Source organism: Lissotriton vulgaris, chromosome 12 (genome assembly GCF_964263255.1).
Source record: "Lissotriton vulgaris chromosome 12, aLisVul1.2, whole genome shotgun sequence".
Lineage (NCBI taxonomy): Eukaryota > Metazoa > Chordata > Amphibia > Caudata > Salamandridae > Lissotriton > Lissotriton vulgaris.
This window is the reverse complement of record NC_141700.1, coordinates 724,661,082-724,674,230: the sequence shown is the minus strand read 5'-3', so window position 1 is coordinate 724,674,230 and position 13,149 is coordinate 724,661,082.

The window sequence follows — 13,149 nt, the reverse complement described above, 5'->3', positions numbered from 1 at the left end:
TTAATTAATGTTATTGGCCTTATAAAATTTGTTTTGCAGATTGTTAAGCAATGACATCTTTAAATGCTTTGTTTAGATTTATACTATCCGAACATTCTTTTTCCATTGATGCTTTTCTGAAAAATGTGGGCTCTGCAAGTCTAGTAGGTTGCTAGCAAAAGTTGCAACCATATGCAGTGTTTCCAGTGTTTTCTGCATTGCCAAAAAACTGTTTGGATGATGCTAATTATACTCAATTCTTTTTCATTTGTCCTAAGTGCGCTGCTATCCAGACATAGCCCTTGTAAAATGATCTTTCTCACAGCGGGTAGAATTGGACCTGTGTCCAAACTGGATTACATACAACACAGGCACAATGCAGTATGAGGTTTCTGAACCTGGTTGTTATCACCCTTTCTCAAGCTGTAATCAAGTACAGACAAAGGGGTAGGCGTGACCTAGAAACTTCCTTGCTTTGCACAACAAAAAGTTCAGTCCCACCCTTCACCCCTACCATCATCTAAAAGGCAGAGTGCAGACAGCCCATTGCTAATTAGACCTTCATTACATTTCTAGAGGAAGCACTGTATCCATTATCCCCACTTCAAAATCTGGACCTCCACCCTCCAACCATAAAAAGGCAGTCAATGCTCCTACAATGTCTGGTAAGCTTTCCACATCCTGTATCTTGTCCAGTGATAAATCAGGGCCATCCAAAATGGATCCCACTATTTTTCAGTATTCTGACAATTACACACACACAGAGTGCTGCTACTACATGTGTTACTCGCATACCAACTACATACACACTCCCTCCACACGCACACAGGATGCGAATATAAGCATCTAGATTCATATAACAGCAGAAATGTACACGAGAGGGGCCAATAAGACACTCTCTCACTGACACAAATACAGAGCTCTGGTGCACTTTTTAAGATCCTAAAACACAATATTCAGCCAATACCATCACCTTATGTGCTAAACCCAAGCCAGGGACAGTAACCCTCTGTCCATTCTGAGGCTATGCTTGGTGTGCCCCTCCAAGCCATAGGAGAGGTCCTGGATATTGCATTGTGAAGGGCATGGCTATGCTTCTGGGAACACACTTATTTAGCATAACACCAGGGTTAAAACTAGTCAGGACCCCAAATGCTCATGCAGTTGGGCACTCAGGGCAGGGATACATATCTGTGTACCGGGCAAGTAACATTCCTGTCCCGACAGAAATAAATCCAAGCCACAGGCAGACCTTTCGCCTAATTCTAGTGCCTATCAAAATACTTACTATAGCACTATCTGAAAGGAAACTAATGTTGTGTTCTTTTTACATTTACATCTCCAAATTGCATGCATTCGCAAAAATCTTCATCTCACTATATTCTAAAACTCAGCATGAAATCTGACCTCGATTTAAAACTTTCTGCTGTTCACTGTTGATTGTTTCTTGCTTTTGGATGATCTCTTGCTTACTAAAGTATAGCCTACTATAAGTTTTATCCATCTCTCCACTTATCTCCTTTATTGTATTTCTGCAAATTGCCCAAACCTTATTTCATAGACCACAACCACCCCATCTTTGAAACTATATCCGTGCCCCCTAACAGTACATAAACTTCTCTATCCTCTCTGCTCATTCCACCAAATCATTGTAGAAATTCACTTAGCACCTACTACTGATCACACCCTAACTCCTATTAGTTTAGTCCACCACATAGAAACTGGAGCAAATGCATGGTACTGCTTTCTTTGGAGCACAAGACTAACTCTGATACCCAACAATAATCAATAATGGGAGCTGTGTGCTAGTTGACGTAATTGTCTTCAGTGGCTCGCCAGGGTAGTAAGTACTATATGAATCCAATTACAATACAGTTATGAGCACCTCTTCTTTAACTTACATAAACTAGAACCAATATGTAAAATACGTTGTTTTAAAGTTTGGCAGACCCACATGGTATTTGAACAGGATTTGCAAATGTATATATAGGAAAAAGGAAATGCCGATGTATTTTAATTATATTGTACAGAACTGATATAACAATTTATTCTTCACATCATGCTAACTCTCCTCCCAATTCTTGATGTTGCCAGATAAGTGGCTGGTTTACAATATTTAATACATCATTATGCACATCACATGAACTTTGTAAAATTAACTATAACCCAAACTGCAATCTTTTTTAAGATGTGCAGAGTTGGTTATAGTCCTTGGCCCAGGTCTGAGAAAATACTAAGCAGTTCGAGCCAGAATAAATAATTGATGCTGACCATGAAAACATGAACACAAAAGCATTCACTTTCTTCACAAACAGATAAACTATTTTCATTTTCAGAGTCAATTATTGTATATATTCCTCACCCATTTTTCTACCAATCCATGCAGTAACCATTCATAACCAACTGAAGAAGCATGGAGTAACTGAAGAGATCTGCCACGTCTTGCTGCCAGACGAAGGGTTATAATTGAGGCCACCACCAGGGGTCCAAACTAACTACATACTATGACTGTCAGTCAGTCAAAGAATCTTTATTCGATTTAGTTAAAAATCATACAAAGAGAATAAAACGTTTTTGTTCAAGTAAAACACAATTAAACAATTTCATATCAATCGAAAACTATGACTGCTTCTTGACATTTCACAGTGATTTATCATGATGACGGGAACGAAGTCCAGTGCTTAAGATCACCCCAACATCTCTCCCTAGAAACTATTCCTTAACTATACCATTAACTTGAAACTAAAATTTCTCCGAATGGACAGCCCAGTGCGATAACTAGCTTAGTGGACTATGACCATAGGGAATACCATAAAGAGACCAGAGCTGCTAGCTTACTGAAAAACATGAACTGTGCGCCTGCCTCTCATACGTTATCTATCTCACTGCTAAGCTCTGCATCCTATTGCACAATAACTGCACCTTAGTGGTCATCACACACAACATTCAAACACTTATCTGATGGAATGAAAACAAAGACAGCATCCTGCTAATCTTACACCCTGTACAGTGTAAGATGTTGCCTATATAGGCAAGTACTTTAACACCCTACTTAGGGGTAATAAGCACTATATTAGTGCTACAGTACAATACCACGTGCACAGTTGGCTACAGTGCTGGTGTTGTGTAATATTTGATATCCCATGTAACTCTTATATTCCCTGCCCTTCAACTGATTTTGAACAAGCATTGGCAAAGCCAATAGGTCTCACCTTTGCTTGATTTTTAGGTTTTGCCTAGCAAATGCGCACGAAGTGCGCATGCGCTAAAAAACCTCATGAGTTCAATAGGGACTCGGGTACACGCCCCAGGTTCCCATTGGCTAGCTCCATAAATGGAGGCTAGCCATTGGGAGCCCAATCTGTCCGTCAACGCGGACCAGATTGGGAGGCGTTCCCGTGTTTTTTTCCATGGGTGTAGCCACAGAAGAAGGAAGCCGTGCGTTTGTTTTCGTCATTCCGTGACGACGAAGTCCAGGTGAGTGCTTTGTTTGTTTACCCTCCGTGATGGGGCTAGGGGAGGCTCCCTCCCGCTATCCGTGTGTCCGTTCCGGCCCCCGCACCCCCCCTCTCCGTGTGTCCATTCCCTCCCGCTAATTCTCCCTCCTTCCCTCTCTCGCTGCTTCTCTCTCGCCCCCTCCCCTGGTGGCCCTCCTGTCCCCGCCCTCCTCCTCTCCCTGGTGACATGTTGGCCCGGGGTTCCTCGCCTGGCATGATCTGCCCCCCCCCCCCCCTGGCATCCGTCCTCTTCTGTAAACTTCTGGCTTCTTCCAGGGCGCCGCGGCCGGGTATATAAGGAAGCGCCGAGGCGCCTGGCGGACAAGGACTGCAGAAAGCGCTAGAGAAGCTCCCGCTGCGACCCTCGCCCCGACGCCATGGACGTCACCATCAGCCACCCCTGGATGCGGCGCCCCCTCTGCCCCCCGGGCCCCCTCTTCCCCAGCCGCCTCTTTGACCAGCGCTTCGGCGAGGGGCTCCTGGACACCGAGAAAGTGAGTGAGGCAAAGATAGTCAGAGAATGCGAGTCAGACTGCGAGAGAGTGAAAAAGACAATGCGAGAGAGAAGGCAAGAGACTATGTGAAAGGTGGCTAGATACACAGGTTCTTGAAGAGTCTGGCACATACTCCTTCCCAACCCTTGCATAATAGACTGATTTAAGAAAGAGTGATAGTGGTTTAATTCTTAATTGATCGAAATCTCTCCACAGAGCTGCAGCCCACCGCCAGTGGGCGCAAACAAGCGGGCCCATGGGAACACGTGCTGAAGGATGGCATTCACCATCAGAGCCCCACACATAATGAGAAATAGAATAGGACCTCATGTTGATCTGGGCAAGTAAAATGGCTTGTTTATTTTAAGACTTGTAAAGCCCAACAACTGGGGCCTCCTTCATCTGATAGTTACACTTATGAGGGTTATTGCGGGGCTGCATCAGCCAAATAACTACCCGTAAATAGAAGACGCAGCAGCAACGTGGCCTTTCCTTTGCTGAACATACAGCTAAATGTGAAGTCCTCCTGGGAGTGGCTGATTGGAAACATGCAAGCAGCAAAATTCCGCCTGGGCGCATTTTGCAAAGAGCCTAAGTGCGTTTGCATGTCATAGGTTAGGTGCCTCGCATAAGAGTTGGAACAGACCTTCTGACTGGGAGCACTTATTGCCTGGTCAACCATAAAAGGGTGAGAAATCTTAATAATCTTTTGTTATGGAGGATCCGTGCCCGTTAACCAACAGAGGTCAACAGAGGCAGAGGTCTTTCGCGATGGAGACCGTGCAATGGACACATTAATACTGTTCAGGCAAAGGTTTCGCTTCAATAGTACTACTGTAGCACCTGACTAAAGCACTCATCACCTGAAAAGACGCATTTTAACCATTCGTAAAATCTGCAGATTATTCAGTAAATGGTCGATTATGTGCCACGTGGGGTATATCCATTACTATGCGGTAAACACCATGGCTGCAGCATTCCACGGCCCTGCATACATCCAATGATCCAGTTTCAACCCCCTTGGGCAGGTTACACCCACATTCAATAAACATAAAAGTATTACCCTGTAGTCCTCGTTCCCTAAGCATTTGTTTCAGCAAATTCTAAATTATTACAAAAGGAAAAACTGCAGACCATGGAAAACGGCCAGTTCTGTGACAGTTCTTGGCTTGGCGGCAATGAGTGGGAGAGTGGTGGGGATAAAGTGAGTCCCAGGGGACTATATATTGCCGTAGGGATCACAAAACCAACTTTGGGTCCAGAAAAAGACAACTATTGTTTTCATTAAATTCTTCTGAAGTACCAGCATGAGCTGGTACCAGCATGTACCATACACTGAAGCAGGTATGACCAGAGGCCGTAGCCTCCTTATATCCTGATACTAAGTTAGCCCTAGATGCTTTCAATTAGACTCACGCCTGTTAATTCTCGGTATTGCATTAAAATATAAATTCTGGCCTAAAACTCAAAATCTTCATAGGCGTGCAGCCTTGAAATCTTCGGAACTGGAGAGACCATTATCTTCCCACACCCTCAACCCAACTAACAAAGGGGTATTCATTTTATTTTAGGGAATCCCCATTTTCCAACTCTGTATTCGCGACACATGCATCTGAAGTATCTTGGTGGAATAGCTGAATGAGTTGAGTGTTTGCCCCTGATTGGCAGCTCACAAATTAGAATCCTAGCAAGGCCTACTCAGCCTTTTATCCTCTAAAATAACATGTTTCTAGCTCTTTGAAGCTGCAGTGATTGAGCGACGCTACGTTTAGATATTGGTAGGAGAGGTTTGCTGCAACATCTGTCTAATGAGGGTGGCTAAGTATACTCCACCGTGTACTGCAGTGGGAAGACTGATCAACAACAGGGTGTGAACATGGCCCTTTACCATGTACAGTTACGAGAAGGAGCCGCGTTAACCCGCTGAGCTACCTCAGTAACATTGGAAGCCGGGATCTGCCCGTTACACGGACTCTGTCCCAGCCCTGCGATATTTTCAGCGGTTCTGCGTTTCTGCCCCCCTCCCGTTGTCACCCCCCCTCCCTGGCTAATCACCCCTCCCCTGCCCCTACTCCTTCACTACTGCCGCCTTGATGCAGGATGCGCCCTCCCCCGCACATCTCCTGCCGAGGGGGGGCCCGCACACTGCCCCGCACTGCCTGGCTCCTGCAGCACTCTCAGCCACGAGAGGACCCCGCACCCGGCTCGATCCCTCCAGCGCCATCCAACCCCCACAAGGCGCTACACCCCCAGCACTCCGTGCATCGTCGGCACATCCTGGAGCCTCCAGTGACCCCCTCTTGCCCTACACATCTCCCCCCCCCCCCTGCAGCCCACCCCAGACCCGCAGCCCTCTGCCCTCAACTCACACTCTGGAGCCGCCACTCTTCTCCTGACAAAAATTCCCCGGACAGAAAGATGCCAGAGACACACGGACATAGAATTAAATAAATAAATACACACAGACACATCGGTGAGAAAGGTTGCTTTTATTTAAAGTTACGATTCGTGTCTCCCTGTTGCATGCTTGTGCCTCCGTTTTTGTGTCTCCCTGTTGCCTGCTTGTGCCTCCGTTTTCGTGTCTCCATGTTGCCTGCTTGTGCCTCCGTTTTCGTGCCGTGACTCTGCTGCCTGCTTGTGCCCCTGTTGCCTGCTTGTGCCTCCGTTTTCGTGCCTGTGAGACTGAGTGCAGGCGTGCAGGCTGTGAGTGCAGGCTGTGAGTGCAGACTGTGAGTGCAGACTGACGGACTATGCGTACCTGTGTATGTGTGCAGCTATGTGTACAAGAGATAAGTGATGCTGTGTATGTGTGTGTGATGCTATATGTGTATTATGCTATGTGTATGTGTGGGTCTGTAGCTGTGTATGTGTGCAGATGTGTCCAGGAGCTGAGTGATGCTGTCTGTGTGTAATGCTATGTATGTGTGATGCTATGTAGGTATAATACTGTGTGTGTGTGTGTAACTGTGCATGTCTGTAGCTGTGTGTGTATGTAGCTGTGTATACAAAGCCTGTCAATGTGTGTAGAGGAGGAGCTCTGTGTGTGTGTGTATAGCTCTGTGTACATATACCTATGTGTGTATAAGTGCAAATGCAATAGGTCTCACATTTCGTAACCATAAAGCTATTTACTAGTAAACGACAAAGCCATTTGTTTATCTGTTTTACAAAAAAAAACATAGGTGAAAATTTTGACATTTACAATGCCAATAGCTCTAATTTTGTCAAAGGCAAAACCATTGCATTGTAAATGCTTGTTTTTTCTTTGTTTTACAGTAGAGTGGGTGTATACTAAGCGTAGATTGTATGTGTTTTTGGCAAATAAAAATATCTTTTAATGGTTTGCTGATTAACTGATGTATGATGGATGCTATGATATCCGTGCTGAGAAGCGCTGACACTCTGCCTATGGGATTAAAGATGTGTAGCTACAGAGTACCCCACTGTACATGTCTCTATAACTTCCTGCTTATGTTCCGAACCATAAACCTAACTCTGAACTGAGCCGTAACTGGTACCACTTCACTTACCCGAACTCTAACAAACCTTAAACAACCCAACCCAGTTTATTGCTCTTGTAATCCTAACCTTTATCTCTTATAATAGAACTAGCCCATACCTTTATTGCATCTGTAACCACTGTATTCAAGTAATTCGCCTTCATGTATTTGTTATTTTTCGTAGTAGCAACTTTAAAATGTCCCCGCCTAACAACATGTCTCTTTCACGGTTCCTTTGGAAAGGTGTTTCTTCATTTGCGTTTCTTTCCAAGGTCATACCATGATATTTACTGTACATGTATGTGCCATCTGTGAATCACTGGTCCCCACCAGGGGGTGTGCACCTAGTTACCAGCTGTGGACAAAGCCCTAACAGGCTAAGAGTCTTGAGGACCTGGACTAGGCCCACGCAGAGGCGATGAGTGCACGCGTTCAGCTGGAGTGAGCAGCCATAGGCAGAGCATAGATGAAAGCAGCTTTTCCTGCCATAATAACCCAATCTTAAAGATGTTGAACAATCACACACAAGTTCTGCCTTGTATGTGACTAGCACCTTCGTATGCATTTCTCTACAGTTGAGTACTAGGTCACGTGACTGCACGCGTTGAAGTTGGTGGATTACGGATCATATAATGGGATGAAGGCGGGCCACCCTGCAGCGTACAAGAGCGGTGCGAGCAGATAGGAGCAGAATCTTGCCTCACTGCCCTCCGGTAATAGCTTGTGTGTTTATCTTCCAGCCTCCCCTGAATAACCACCTCTGGGACTTCAAAGCACTGCTTCAAGGGGCCCTCCCGTCAGTTAATCGCACACTGGCAGTGTCTGGGCTACTGGGGTATGCTGTAGACCCCACTTTCATGAGACTGCTGAGCCGCTAAATGAAGGGGGTGGCCGGCGAGGTGCCCTACGTAGGGATTAAATATGTAGTGCTTAAAGTAGCATTTTCAGGAGTGCTCTATTCGGTTCATCCCAAGTTGACTCTATCTGTAGGTTTGGTGTCTGCTGCAGGGCCCTGTGACAAGAGACTGTGCAGCCAGCAATGTGCGGATTGAACATGACATTGTAGTGTTCGACCGCCCCTCTTTTAATCACGTTCTGCATGTGTCTGAGGTTCTGGTACTTGCTGTAGTATTCTGCGTCTGGAGCGGGGTACTGGGGGCTCTGTGGATTAGGGTCTGAGGCCATAAACTGAGATAAGCATAACGAACATGAGGGCATCTAATGATCTTCCACCCCCATCTCTGCAGTTTTCAGCGTATCCGTTTACCTGTCTCGTTTCACACACGGTAATCACGGGTCTGGTAATAGAGACCAGTTACCCTAATGGCGATATTAGCGACCACATTTAACTGTTCCCATGGCCACTTTCAAGATAGCGCTCAGACTTCCATCTGGAGAGACAGCTGCACCTTGGTGTTTGGTCAGGAGTCGGGGCCTTTTTTATGCTAGGTCACTGGCTTCGCTACCAGCGACCCCAATGTATTGCCTTGGGGTGAACACTTCCTTGTATAGGGTTTTTCCCAGTACTATTTGAACCACAGCATGGTCTTGGGGCGGAGAGCGTGACAGTGTCACATTTTTACATCTCTCGGCTCATGCGAGGACCACACAGACGCTGCCAGTAAAGCAGCAGCTCTGCAGCCAAAATATGTTTTCCAAAGACCTGGGCGGTAGTTTGAGGCTGAACAAAAACATGTGCGCCTCATTGCTTTCTCAAATTTTATTACACAGCTTAATTTATCTTTCCGCAAAACGCATTCCTTCAGCCAAATCTGAGATTAAACGAGCAATTATGAAAAGAAACAAAAGATCCCTTACTGTAACGGAGTCAGAAAAAAAGAAAATATTTAGGTACGCAAGCTCATGGCGAGTTAGTGCTTTGAACACAAAAAAGCAATTTGATTAAACAAGCGCGGCCGCGAAAGAGAAAGCGACCGCACTGTGTTTAATTAGTAACCTGATCCACGACGGCCACGACAACGGAGGAATGCAGCTGGCACCCTGCACGCTGCTGCTCGCTCCTGAGAGCAAAATACCGTAGGAGTGAACCTTTAGAGCAGAGGTGGGACATGCACCTGCCTTTGACCGTTTGTGTGCTTTCATTATGAAAGCCACACACAAAGACCAATAGAATGTGTGGGAGTTGTCAGACCCACACGGAGAAGTTTTGGGGAAGTTTGGAGTGCTCATAAGAAGCCTCCCATAGAGCAGCGCATGCGCGCTGCACTAGGCTCGACCTAAAAATAAACTCCCCTGGCAGACCAGACAAGCAGCAGAGAGCTGTGTTTCAGAGTTTTATGTGATACCATACCTATAACACCAGAATGGGCAGGGAAGAGTTGCTGTCGCTGCTTAGATCAGCACAGACTGTAACATGAGACATATTAAATAGATCATTTCATTTTCATTTAGTTTAACCCTACTAAAGACGCTCGCACAGAGGACACATAGATAAACAAAGGTGGTAGACTCACACCTCACCAACTCATTCACCCACCCTGCACTTCATTTTAAGAAATAGGATCGTATTACATCCGTGTGTAGGCATGTACACTCAAAATGTAATTATGACACATCTGTTTTAGCCTTCAGAGCCTGCGAGAAAAGAAGCACCATCTTTCTGTTTGCCACAAAAAATCCTAACCGTATTATAATGTAACCCAAATAAATTTTGTAAAATCCCTCGGACTGCATATAGAGTGCTTTCAGAATGGTATGTGTGCAGTTTCTGTATCACTGCATTTTATGGTTCCAGCAAATTTAGATTGATGCAGTTATTACATTATTGCACAGCATTAGCAGACATTACAACTTTGATGCATTTCTGACACCTATCTAATCCATGAGCAAGACGAAACTTCCAACTGAGTTAACATAATTATCACACCACAGGTTATTACTCATAATCTTACTGACACACTAAATTATGATTTATTTTGCAAAATGTAGCATGTTATCATTACTAAGCTTACATTGACATATTTTTAAGTTGAAGTGAGAGTAGTAAGGTTTCTTTTAGAGTTTGTCAGTAATATTAATTATTATTAACATTACTGCATACTTGTTTTAAATGTTTGCGACCATGATCACATATGGTTGATCCGCTAACTTTTAGTTAGTCAGACAGCACTTAAAATGACGGTAATATCCTATAAAAAAAATCACTAGCCAAAAACAAGTGATACACCATTGCCAGTTAAACCAAAGCAAACAGCCAAAGTTACAAGTCATATCACTAGAAATAGTGACTTCAAATTTTACCAATCATGTAGTGGCATTTTCTTTATTTGCACTTAGTCATGCATTATATTAGTATTGTTATTTGGAAATGTGTAATGCGCATAGCTACTCCAAAGGGTTTCCCGGCGTAAGATGGATGCAGATAGGGTGTCCCAGGACAAGGATCTAGAATAGCCACCTGTTCCTATTTTTGCGGAAGACAAGTAATGAAATACAGTTCCTAATATCAGCAGGCAGAAAATTCCACAATTTTGAATCAAGGTAGGCAAAAGTGTGGCCCTTCATGCTGGTTAAACGGAACCTTGCCACAGAAAACAAAGCATGACTCGAGGATCACAAATGTGGAATAGGCTGATAAGGAACTACCAGTTCCTGATTGTATCGAGAAGCTAAGCCATGTTTGGCCTTCATCATATCCCACAGTGCCCTACACTCAATGCATTTAGAGATCTTGAGTCAGTGCAGTTCCTAAAACAGATGAGAGAATGAAGCTTATTTTGGTAATCAGAAGAGCAGCCTAGCAGCAGCATTTTGAACAATCTGCAAGCGGTGGATCAAAGTCTTGTCTGCACCCAGGTACAGCACATTGCCATGATCTAATCTGGATATGACTAGAGGTTGAATTACAGCCCTTTGAGCCACTAGGAGAATTAACCAAAGAATCTTTATTAGCCATTGAAGGACTTATAAATAGGTGGCCGTAACCTTAGTCACCTGTGGTTTCAAAGAAAGTGTATCGTTGATAAGAAAGCCGAGGTTTTTAACTTTAGTAGATGGGTGGTCAGAGTCCCGAAGGATTCCGGACAGTGTCTCGGCCCTCAAAGGGAGGCGTTACTACCCAGGACCATTCCCTCAGTCTTGTCATCATTGAGAGTGAGTGCGTTTTTATTCATCCATGAGGAAATTTTTCCCAGAACCAGATTCAGTAAAGATGGGTCATGGTTCTGAGACGATAATAAAGAAAAAATAATCTGTGTGTCATTGGGGTATGAAAAAAGGGTGAGACCTCAATTCTCTACTAAGTCTGCCAACTAGTGGACAAAGATGTTAAAAAGAAAGGGGTTCAAAATGGAACCTAGTGAAACACCAGAAGTCAGGGCTTGTGGTTTGGATCTCTCATTAGCCGAAAATATCTTTATACTTTTCAGGTTTCTCCTACAGTGCGCATGCGCTGTCAGCAAAAGTTATTGTTCTTTATATTAAAAAAAAAGCTTAAAGGTTGGAGCCTGCCCATTACTTAGTATTATTGGCTCCCACGTCACTCCTATCATTGTTTGTATTGGTCGGCGCCTCCGGCTTCCTACTGATCTACAGTCTTCGTCCCTGCCATGGAGCATGAAGCAAGTACTGATTCTTGTGGCCAGTGTCCTTCCACTAACTACAAGCTCCTTAAGTAATTATTTTGTATACTTTTAGGCATCCCTGTTGTTCTCTTTAACACATTCACCCCTCCACCTTTGTTTCCCACCTTCCTCCCTCTTGGTACTTAAAAACAAAAAAAAAGTTTTGCAGTTTATAACACAAACTCAACCTAAAAGTATTGGAGCTCTTTACATCAGCGCCATTTACTTTATACAAGGCCACATACATTTTTTATTTTTAAGCATGGGGAGTTTTAGTCATTTGCCCAGAATCAAAGGATGTTGAGCAGATGCCAAGACTTGATCCTGGTTCGCCAGTTCCAGAGGTGTCAGGTCTGGGCTTATCGCCACATCCTTTAAAAAATGGTTCCACAGAACTATTTGCCTTTGTTAATATTTTTTTAAGGTATCTCACACCATTGCTGGCTGCTGTGCAACATGACTTAAAGAAAAAAAAGCGATATAGCGTGGTCAACAATTGCCACACCCTAGCACTTTGTTTTATTTCCAACATCTTTATAAAACACAGGGGGAAAAGCACAAATGTCTTTTTGATAAACATTTACACTGCGGTATGTAAATCCTGCACATTTATGCATGCCTAAAAGTAGTAAGTGGTCCAGAAAATCTGTGAGTGCAGCGGCTTCCCAGGAATACACGCAGAAATCTTTGGGGGAGAATACAAATGTTTTAAAAACTCCAAACGTCTGTATAAATCTACAATCCTTGGACTACAGCCAACCTTCTCCATTACTGAGGCTGCCTGTCAAACTCACTACACTGAGTAGTTTACTTGACTACCTTGAGGTGGTTTCTTAATTAATTTAGCTTGAGTTTTTGTGACAAATTCTATGGAAAAGAGGAGTAAAAACATAAAAGCTCCTTTTTTCCATTGTAGAAAAGCGAAACCAGCTTCAAAAGAGTCTCACATAGTTTGTAGAAAAGTAACAAAGGGAAGGGTTGCTGGCTGGTTAAGATTTAAGGAGAAGTGACCTTGATGGAGCAGTGAAACGCTGGCTTCCTGTAATACGGAAACAAATGATGGACAGAATGCTGAATAAATCATACATTCACCCTC